Genomic DNA, 11,897 nt, shown 5'->3' on the forward strand with positions numbered 1-11,897 from the left:
AATATATTAACATTATTTATTTCTCTCCTTCATGTTCACATGCAAAAATATCTCTCCTTCATGTTCACATGCAAAAATAACATAGCCACTGATGTTGTAGCATGTAGCCATCCAAAAAGAAAAAAAATGGTAAGGTTGGTTACTAGTTTGGTTGCATTTACAGTTCCAGCTCATATCCTTACTTCTAGTTATATTCATATTTTATCATTTTCTTTTATTTGAAAAAACAATATCAACTTATTTTGTATTTCTCTTATCTTTTTCTTTTTTTCATGTTTATCAATTTTCAGGACTTAGGTTCCTTGTAATATTTTTTGGTGTGATTGTGGTTCGGCGTGTTCTAAAGAAAAAATATGTTTCAATCTTTGATAAAAATTGCGAGAAGATCTTTTCTATTCGCAATTACGCCAACTCTTGTAATTCACTGCCACTGAAACACAGGTATAGTGTTATCATGCAACTCAATTATTATTTTATCCATTGGGTTGTATGCTGGATGGTTGGTGATTTTGAAATTTAAGCTTAGACTTTTGTTTGACTATGATCTGTTGGTTGTAATTTGTGTTATCTTTCCTCCTAAGCTAAACAAGCTAAACAATTTTATATGAGAAATTGCTCACTGAAAGACTTTGTTTTGGTAACCATATCATTGGTGATGAATAACATGCATTTTGGCATATAAAAAAACAGTGATATATCATTGTTTAAAACATTAGTGGTAGCTGATGCAGGACATTTGGCCAATGAATCTTCTCCTCACAGATAAGCTTTCTTTTATCTTTTCCTGCCATCCTTTTCATTATTATGATTGTGGAATTATTACAATTGTTAATCATATTCTCTTGGCTACTGCAGATGACTACACCTTTATTAGAAGTATTCAAGCTACTTCTCATGTGACTGGCAGTGTCATAGGTATGACTTATACCTCTCTCCTTATGCCTATTACTATGGTAGTTATCAATCTCAATTTGGGCTGTTATTAGTATCTTTGTAGTGTTTAGGGGGTGTTCATGGTTTGGATTTATTGATATGGTAGCCTCATCTTTTTTTATTCTAGAATGATTTTTCATGTAGCCTTTATATATTTTTTTTCTAGAATGTGTTCATATGTCAAAAAGAAAGATATGCCATAGAAATCTTAAAAAAATAAATTTAGATGGAGGAGTGCAAAGCAGTTAGTACACCAATGAACCAAGGATAAGTGTGGAAGCACTGCAACTAATTTAAAAAATTTAGCTTAGAGTTGAGAAGTTCAAGTATTCAATCCACTTACACGAGGTTTAACTGAAGGTAGACCTTATGTGGCTAACAGCTAACTATAGCAGATGTAAAGTTTTTCAACCTTTTGACTGCATCATCCACATTATGTATAACCATTTTCTTCAAATGTTACCAATACCAACAATCAAGAAAAATCAAGACGCATTATGTAACATCCAACAATTCATATCTCTCTCTAACTCCCCTCCTCTGACTCCTTTATTTATTAGTTTTCAAACTCCCTAAATTTCGGGAAAATGAGATCACAAAGAGCACCATCCAAAGAATCCACTGCATCTAACAAACTATCTCTTTGCTCCATTGTACCTTTTTCAACTTCTTTGAGTTTTGACCCAGAAGACATTTCATCATCATTAGCGTCGGTGTCTGAAGAAATAATGTCATTAGCCCCCGCATCCTGATGAATATCATGTAGTTCCCTCTTGTCTTGCTTAAAGTTCTTTGGCATCAATTTCTCAATTTCTCAATGGTAGTAACATCCTCAAAACCCAATTTCATTTAGGAACGAGTCAACACGTTTACCTTAAAATCCAAATTTCCACCAAAAAGTCAAAATACATCATTTGATTTGATTAGTTAAGAGAACCACTTACAGGATGCATATATTCTTTATACGGCAAGTAAGATATGAACTCCTCCTCAAAATGATTAGGTAAATATTTATTCATGAAACAACATAGATCCACACATGAAAAACTAAACTGAAATTCTTCAAGGAAAATATGTCTTGTTTGTTAGCCTCTATCGTTTTCTCGGTCCTTTCTTCCTGATTCAACTGTTTTAAATATGAAAGAAGTTATTTCAGGCGATATAGGGAGTGCTCAGCATCAACCTTTGCATCTTCATTAGTTTTCGTTTTTCACTTGTTACTCCCTTTGCGGCTTATATGCACTCTAGGAAAAGATAAATGGGTACATGTTGCTTCCACTTGCCTAGTGTCTCCTTGGTCTTTGTTTCTTCCCCATCTTCATTGTTATCTTCCGCATCTTCAATACAACCACTCATGTTGGTGACATAAAGGTCATGAAACGCATCGTTTTAAACATAAAAAAGAAGAAAAAAAAGTGATTCAATATTATAATAATTAAAAAAAAATTAGTGAAATAAAAGAAAGAATTATATCCTCCTCATGAGCAACATCATTTTCTTTTGAAGTCTATATGTTTTTTCTTTTCCTTCCACAATGCTTCTCTTGATTGTCCACAACTGCAATATAATGGGTGTAAGCACAATGTAGTATAAACTTATTAGAGAATGTAATAAGATTAGTCTAAGTTAGTTGTATACTCTTAGCTTTGTAGACTTAACTGGTCTAGCTTAGACAACTGGCAGCTATAATTGAGGTTTTGGTCCTAATAATAATTATCTTTTATATTTTGACAAACCTAATACAAACCGATAATAATAAGGAAAACTCCCACTTGTGTAGAGAAAAGAATTATACCATCATCTGAATTTTGATGTTCCACCTCAATTGGCTATTCTATTATAACATCTTGTACTCTTTCCAGTTGTAATGTAGAGTTAGAAACATATCAGGTTGTGGTCTTTCACGTAAAAACTTATGTTCCAATTATTGATATATTTTTTTATGATTTTTCTCCTCTTGTCAATTTTTCCCCTTTCTACCACCTCTTGAGGACCATTTCCATTTGTGTCTGCATCTTCTATCCCCACAATTCGCTAAAACATAAAAAATCGATGGTAGAGTAGCTACTCTACCATCAACATGATAACTTGCTTTTGAAATGTGTGGTATCTCATTTCAATACCAAAACATGTGGATTTGAATTTGGTGATACAAAATTAGTTTTTGGCTTAAAAGATGTCCTCAAAATTTTCAGGCTTACATATTATAGGCAAGCCTTTCACTTGGATTGATGGTGACATGACTTTTTAGTCCACACTGTTTAAACAAGATTTGATCTTTTAAAAAATGCAATTCGAGCACCCATCAATCTATCTGTTGTTAGAGAAAAAATTATGGAAATTCCACCAAATGCAACTGAAGTTGAACTAGATCGACATGCTAGAGCATATACTCTTTATGTTTTAGGTCCGTCCTTATTCAGTAGTTCTTCTAAGGGGATGCGGATACTCTCCAATTTCCTTATTCAGTAGTTCTTCTAAGGAGATGTGGATACTCTCCAAGGATACCCACTAAATAAGGAAATTCCACTGAATAAGGAAATTGGAGAGTATCCGCATCCCCTTAGAAGAACTACTGAATAAGGACGGACCTAGAACATAAAGAGCATATGCTCTAGCATGTCGATCTAGTTCAACTTCAGTTGCATTTGGTGGAATTTCCATAATTTTTTCTCTAATAACAGATAGATTGATGGGTGCTCGAATTGCATTTTTTTAAAGGTCAAATCTTATTTAAACAATGGTTGGACCAAAAAGTCATGTCACCATCAATCCAAGTGAAAGGCTTGCTTATAATATGTATGCCTGAAAATTTTGAGCACATCTTTTAAGCCAAAAATTAATTTTGTATCACCAAATTCAAATCCACATGTTTTGGTATTGAAATGAGATACCACACACTTCAGAAGCAGATTATCATATTGATAGCTGATAGCTACTCTACCATTGATTTTTTATGTTTTTGTGAATTGTGGGGATAGAAGATCCAGAGACAAATGGAAATTGTACTCAAGAGATGGTAGAAAGGGGAAAAATTGACAAGAGGAGAAAAATCATAAAAAAACATATCAATAATTAGAACATAAGTTTTTACGTGAAAAACCACAATCTGATATGTTTCTAACTCTACATTACGACTGGAAAGAGTACCAGATGTTATAATAGAAGAGCCAATTGAGGTGGAACATCAGAATTCATATGGTATAATTCTTTTCTCTACATAAGTGGGAGTTTTCCTTATTATTATCACTTTGTATTAAGTTTGTCAAAATATAAAAGATAGTTATTAGTAGAACCAAAACCTCAATTATATTTGCCAGCTGTCAAAGCTAAACCAGTTAATTCTACAAAGCTAGGAGTATACAACTAACTTAGACTAATCTTATTACATTCTCTAATAAGTTTATGCTACATTGTGCTTACACCCATTATATTGCAATTGTGGACAATCAAGAGAAGCATTGTGGAAGGAAAAGAAAAAGCATATAGACTTCAAAAGAAAATGACGTTGCTCATGAGGAGGATATAATTCTTTCTTTTATTTCACTAATTTTTTTTAATTATAATAATATTGAATCACATTTTTCTTTCTTTTTTATGTTTAAAACGATGCGTTCATGACCTTTATGTCACCAACATGAGTGGTTGTATTGATGATGCAGAAGATAACAATGAAGATGGGAAAGAAACAAAGACCAAAGAGACACTAGGCAAGTGGAAGCAACATGTACCCATTTATCTTATATTGCAATTGTGGACAATTAAGAGAAGCATTGTGGAAGTAAAAGAAAAAGCATATAGACTTCAAAAGAAAATGACGTTGCTCATGAGGAGGATATAATTCTTTCTTTTATTTCACTAATTTTTTTTAATTATAATAATATTGAATCACATTTTTCTTTCTTTTTTATGTTTAAAACGATGCGTTCATGACCTTTATGTCACCAACATGAGTGGTTGTACTGATGATGCAGAAGATAACAATGAAGATGGGAAAGAAACAAAGACCAAAGAGACACTAGGCAAGTGGAAGCAACATGTACCCATTTATCTTTTCCTAGCGTGCATATAAGCCGCAAAAGGAGTAACAAGTGAAAAACGAAAACTAATGAAGATGCAAAGGTTGATGTTGAGCACTCCCTATATCGCCTGAAAGAACTTCTTTCATATTTAAAACAGTTGAGTCAGGAAGAAATGACCGAGGAAACAATAGAGGCTAACAAACAAGGCATATGTTCCTTGAAAAATTTCAGTTTAGTTTTTTATGTGTAGATCTATGTTGTTTCATGAATAAATGTTTACCTAATCATTTTGAAGAGGAGTTCATATCTTACTTGCCGTATAAAGAATATACATATCCTGTAAGTGGTTCTCTTAACTAATCAAATCAAATGATGTATTTTGACTTTTTGGTGGAAATTTGGATTTTAAGGTAAACGTGTTGACTCATTCCTAAATGAAATTGGGTTTTGAGAATGTTACTACCATTGAGAAATTGATGCCAAAGAACTTTGAGCAAGACAAGAGGGAACTACATGATATCCATCAAGGATGTGGAGGCTAGTGACATTATTTCTTCAGACACTGACGCTAATGATGATGGAGCGTCTTCTGGGTCAAAGCTCAAAGAAGTTGAAAAAGGTACAATGGAGCAAAGAGATAGTTTGTTAGATGCAGTGGATTCTTTGGATGGTGCTCTTTGTGATCTCATTATCCCAAAATTTAGAGAGTTTGAAAACTAATAAATAAGGGAGTCAGAGGAGGGGAGTTAGAGAGAGATATGAATTATGGGATGTTACATAATGCGTCTTGATTTTTCTTGATTGCTGGTATTGTTAACAGGTGAAGAAAATGGTTATACATAATGTGGATGATGCAGTCAAAAGTTTGAAAAACTCTACATCTGCTATAGTTAGCTGTTAGCCACATAAGGTCTACCTTGTGTAAGGGGATTGAATACTTGAACTTCTCTCACTTCTAGGCTAAATTTTTTAAATTAATTGCACCTCGTATAAGATATCCTGTTTTTAAATTAGCCACATAAGGTCTACCTTCAGTTAAACCTCGTATAAGATATCCTATATAAGATCTACCTTCAGTTAAACCTCGTATAAGATATCCTATTTTTTACTATTTTTATTGTATGTTTTGTTGGATTATAGGTCCAGTTTTTCTCTCATCTTATGTCCTAGTTAATGCTAATTTCTTAGAATTATTAATTTCATCTCATATATGTTCCGTTTTTAATTTGCTTTTGGGATGTACGTTACATGGTCTCGCTCTCGGAGCTAAGTATAGCAGAGCTAAATGACTTAGATGGAGTGTGGTCGTACCGGTTGGGAATTATTTAATTTATTGTCGTCCTGTAGTTATTCTCGTGTTTTATAGCTGTTTACTTACCTTTTTTGAAGTAACAACTGCAAGACGTAAATATTTGCCCTTCACAAACACTGTCATACATGCAATTTTGACTTTTGTCTAGCCAGTTGTCGTGACTTTTGTGATGCACTGCTTCGAGGTGGTCTTGATCCAATTGAGTCACTGCCAAGCTTGGGGTTCACAAACGGCCAAGATCTAATAGGCATGAGGATAGTGATGACAAAGTTTGCTAGATGAAGCAGACAAATTTGTAAACAAACACAAGCATCACAATCCTATGATTGCAGATGAAATTCATAAGAACTTGCATTCATGTCTGAATCGTAAGGCATCATCTCGTGAAGAGTTAAGCAACAACGATATATATTACCCGAAGGCTAAAAATGTACATCCTGTGAGAATTTACTACATTTTCAATGGCACTGGAGAAAAGGAGAGCCATTAATTGTTAGAAACCTGCTTGGAGGTACATATAATTCATTATGGGAACCATCAGGAATAAGTCGTACAATTCTTCTGAAGTACAAGATTGTGAAGGCCATTGGGGTATTTTGGACGACTTTCTCAAAAAATTCTATTATTTTTTTCTTTTTCCATTCTAATGCCAGACAGACTAGGGTAAATCATATCTGGTTTGTTCTATTATCTGTAAATAGTAATTTTTGCATTTTTAATTTGAGTTGTTGATTGAGTGCAGAAAGTTGTTAAAACCAATAGGTTCTTTACTGGGTACACTAAAGGTTGCAAGCATAAGTAAATTGCCTCACATGTTGAAGTTGAAAGATTGACCTCCTTCTAAATCATTTAAGGAATGTTTACCTAATCATTTTGAGGACCAGGTTGACACCCTGTAAGTGGTTCTTTTAGCCTTGTCGTAAAGTTGCCTGATGGTTGTCTGAATCCAGACTTCGATGTGGTGATTATGTGACAAAGCTTCATTGTGACAGGTCTGGTAAAGTATGCTTCAATTCTTGTTGTCTTTCATGCCTTTTTTGTTTTAGAATTTATTTGCAATTATTGTAAATAAAAGTTGTTACTTTTTAATCAAATGATGTATTCTAATTTTTTTGTTGGAATCTTGCTTTTAAGGTAAACGTGTTGATTCATCTTGCTGAAGTGAAATTGATGCCAAAGAACCTTGAGCAAGACAAGACTGAACTACATGATATTCATTAGGATGGGGAGGCTAATGATATTATTTCTTTAGACACCGACGCTAATGATGATGGCGCGTCTTTTGAGTCAAAGCTCAAAGAAGTTGAAATGGGTACAGTGGAGCTAGGAGATAGTTTGTTCGATGCAATACATTCTTTGGATGGTGCTCTCTGAGAAATTTTTCGAAGAAATAAGGTACCTAAATTGGAGAGATATTTCAATAAGCATTTCAGAGAGTTTAGTCAATCTGATTGTCTTCCTTTAAACAGGTATTTTGCATTTTCTATTTGGATGCACCTTGTTTGTGATCAATTTTATTAGGAGAAACCCAAGCCCGACATTGACTAGATTTTGGTCTCAAAAGAGTTTGTGGAAAAATATACTGAATATAATATCAAATGTAATTTAGTGTACAAATGCTAATATTTTTAATTAGACTATTCTAAACTTAATGTTAACGGGCCTGATAATTTGAGGTGGGGAGATTATTAACAAATAGCAATCCATGATCAGACCTTTTATTGGACTACGAAGCATAAGAAGAAGCTTAAGGAGGAGTATGGTTAGTAATGTTATATGAATTTTTCAGGGGGTTGGGCTTGTTTGGTCAATCAAATTGTACCATTTTTGTTGATAGTTTGACACTCAATTGTAGAGATTCAGCCCTGGACCTTCAGTCAGAATCTAGGCGATGATGTTTTCATTCCAGCTGGATGTCCTTATCAAGTCAGAAAGTAAAATTTACCTTCACAGTGAAGTTTTTCTTGTTTGTCTAGAATTGTATGTATTTTGTGAAGTTTTGCTAGGAATAAGGAATAACCAATAACAATACTAGGTTTAGCATGAGTAATTTTTGGCTTATAGCATTTTTTATTCAACAGACTATTGATATTTGTTAAAAGAGTGAAAAGAGAGACATATGTTGAATGAATTTTGTGTGTCTAAACCAAGATCACACACCTTCTATATATAGAGTATATACAACAATTACATTGATTACCTCCATTCTTAGAGCATGAACTAGGATTCTTCGTTCAGGTATCAGAACATGATTCAAAATTCTTCTTTCAGGTATCAGAACATGATTCAAAATTATTCTTTCAGGTATCAGAGCATTTCACGTATCAGAGCATGATTGCTTATCTGATATTAGAGCATGATTATCAAAGCATGCTTTCTGATAAGAGTTTTGAGCAAAGCTTGATTTCCCCTTATTCATATTTCTTCTAGTCTCAGAGTTTGAAATTTTGTCTATGATTTCCTCAGAGCATTTGATTATTATTCCTGGTTAACATCTTTTAGTGAACTTTCAAATATGTTTTTCTCATTTGTTATTAGATATTAGCTTATATATATAATTACCAATGCAGCCCGGATATTCACTTTGTACTTTCACCGGTCATTTTGCATCTATTATGTCACTAGATTTTCACCCTAATAAAGAGGATATTATCTGTTCTTGTGACTTCGATGGCGAGATAAGATATTGGAGTATTAATAAACGCAGTTGTGCTAGAGTGTCAAAGGTAGTATTTTAGCATTGTCTTACTTTATTCACAACTTTCTGTTTTAGTAATTTGTCAAAACTGAATTTTTCTTTTTTACCAATTAGATTTTGCAATGTGCGTACCATCATGTTTATTGCTTTCTGTTGAAATTTTGTTTTATTTGATTGAATAAAACGCTCTGTAGGAGAAAATGTATCAGTGGATTCTTAGACAACAACAAGAAGGAATGAGGGTGACTACAATTGATATAGTTTCTCACTTGCAGGTTTTGTTTTCTGCTCTCTGATATTTTTACTGTTTTCTGTAGGTTTTTTTGGGGTTTTGTGCTGCACCATTACTCATTCAATGGGAAAGCTACTCTTTTTTTTTCAATCCAAATTCCTACTAAGGTATTTCAAACCTCGGTTGTATTATCTAATTTATTAACCAGCTATAGCTAAACTATGACGTTATAGGGGAATTTAGAGAAACTACTACTATTGTTCTACTGTGATACGTCGTTTAGTACAAAGTGGTGGCAATAGTGTCACTATAGTGGTGGCAATAATGGACCCAAATATCTATCGCTTCATTCACTTGTTCTAGACCAAATTGGTTAAGCTTTTGGTGTTAGAATAGTTATTGATGATGGATGTACAAGAAAATCTTTTATCTTGCTTCTTAAATTTCTTGCAAATGGAATACCGTAGCCGTTTATTTTCTGTCCATGTTTTTTTTATCCGCGTAAGAGTTAGGTTCCAAGGGAATATGAGGGAGCCTTGGAGTTGCTACAGTGCAACATAAGTTCAGTTCGGTCAGGATTCAAACTTACATTAGAGCCTTGGAGTTGCTACAGTGCAACATAAGTCCAGTTCGGTCAGGATTCAAACTTACATTAGCTTTTGAATTGAAATGAGTTTCTCAATAAAAAATTGCTGGAAAAATATATTAAAAGAATCTCACAATAGTTATAAGCATTTGAACCATAGTTTATAGTGTAAGTTGAAATTGACATCTGCATACCAATTTTTTCTTAAGCTCACGTATTTAACTTCTTCACCAACGTATATAAACTTAGTAGCTTGCCAGGATTTTTCTTCAAGTTAAGTAAGGTCTATAAACTTATTTTAATTGAGAAATTTCCATGCATATTAGAACTTCAGAAGAACAGAAGCTGATTCAAGTAGGGTCTTAACTTATAACTTGTAAAGAAGTCCTTATATGTTTCATAGGTGATTACTGGAAGTTAAATGAAAGAGCTTCCGAAAAAATTGAGATGCAGAAGTTGGTTTTAATTTTTAAGAGAAGTTGTTAGTTAAATACTCATGGTTATTGCAAGATCATTTCAACCTTTTCTATTTTCAGTATGTGTTTGCTGAAAATTTTGTCCTACCAGCTCTATGAGATGGCTTTGAACATGATGTTAATTTCTTGCAACCACAATGTAAGACTCTGTATAATAGATTCACAATAAGTCCGACCTTTTATTGGATTTTGCAAGACCAGGATTTTTATAGCATCATAAGATATTGCTCTTATACTATGTGTCAAGCCGATCTTGATTGTTGAACTGTAGTACTCTTTTTCTGGCTTCACTTGTACAGTAATCTTCCATATATTATATCCTACATTTATATTACTGCAGATTATCAATATAGAATAATTCTGTCTTTGAATAACCTTTTGATTTATATTGAGCTTGAATATGGAACAGAGGAGTCACCAGTGTCCCGAAGGCAGTCAATTCAACAGAACTCCCAGAGTGCAATTCAAACTAATTTTGGTGCATCCATACAGTCTAATGCATTTGAAAGTACTGTTGCAGGACACGTAATGCGCCCTGGGCCAACTGATCAAGCCAAGAACTATGTGTTCTCAAATGCACTCTCTAGCCTCATCCGTCGCAGCCTTCAGCCATATCATTTCAGATGAATTTGTTGGTTTGAAGATATTATAATGGATTGTGGTTAATTGTAATTGCCAAAATTGGATGGAGCTGCCTCTCATATGCTGGTGAATCAAGTTAATGACCATGCACATTAAAAAATATAATTTAAAGTCTACAATCTTACAATCTGTAAGCGGACCATAGCCACCGGTTATTCATTGAAGAAATATAGAAACTTAATTTGTTACATCTTTGTTTATATTACATGAGTTTGCAAATATTTAATTAGGGCTTCGTGATCCTCGGACTTGGAGTAAGGATTCTCTCCATTTCTAAAAAGAATGAAAGTGTCAATTATTATAATTTTGGTGTATAAATGTGCAATTAATATCACCATTTTTAGAAATATGTGCAAATATATCTTTTATTTATATCAAAACTATAGTAATGGATATTTCCATTTTCTTTTTTGAGAAATGGAGAGGATCCTTACTCTCAGACTTGACTTCATATGCATGAACTTAATAAACCTTTTATCATTCTCACCAACTCATCAATCTCCAACAACTTAATAAACCTTTGTAATTGAACAGTTATATATTCTAGGTAGTGTAATTTTGATATTTTGCTTTTCTATTTTGTTTTAAGGATTTTGAAAATAAGGCAAATGGCAAATTTATTAAGAAGCCAAATCAATTATGATTATATCATACTCTGTACAAATTTATTTTTTCACTTTTATCACATGAGATTTTTTGTTTTGTCATTAATTAATTAGTTTAAAAAATTAGCACTCATTTCGACATAGAAATAATTTAGTATTTCTAATTTATATTTTTATTATATTTTGAAAACAAAAACTTGCATGTCATACCATTAACCTTTCAAACACACGGGTACTGATATGGGAGGCACATATGATACTGATATTGAATTGTTTATTTAAATATTAAATAATAACATGAACAAGTTTATTATTGAATTAAAATTTTTTAAAATATATTTCCAAAACAAAAATATTTATACATAGGAATAGTTATACTTTTCACTAAAAT

The 11,897-nt window shown here is 32.9% G+C and overlaps 1 long non-coding RNA gene across 2 annotated transcripts; it reads left to right on the forward strand.

The window, feature by feature from the left end:
- The first annotated feature begins 310 nt into the window (after positions 1-310).
- On the forward strand, positions 311-11,249 carry LOC131601807 (uncharacterized). 2 transcript variants are annotated; one of them, XR_009283865.1, is made up of 4 exons: positions 311-915; positions 4,596-7,259; positions 7,402-9,364; positions 10,669-11,249. It is a non-coding gene; the product is annotated as an uncharacterized LOC131601807 (long non-coding RNA). The 2 variants fall into 2 exon arrangements; XR_009283864.1 differs by having other exon boundaries at positions 4,596-7,269; positions 7,402-11,249.
- Positions 11,250-11,897: the final 648 nt, after the last annotated feature.

The sequence above is a fragment of the Vicia villosa genome, linkage group LG5, assembly GCF_029867415.1.
Source record: "Vicia villosa cultivar HV-30 ecotype Madison, WI linkage group LG5, Vvil1.0, whole genome shotgun sequence".
NCBI classification, from domain to species: Eukaryota; Viridiplantae; Streptophyta; class Magnoliopsida; order Fabales; family Fabaceae; genus Vicia; species Vicia villosa.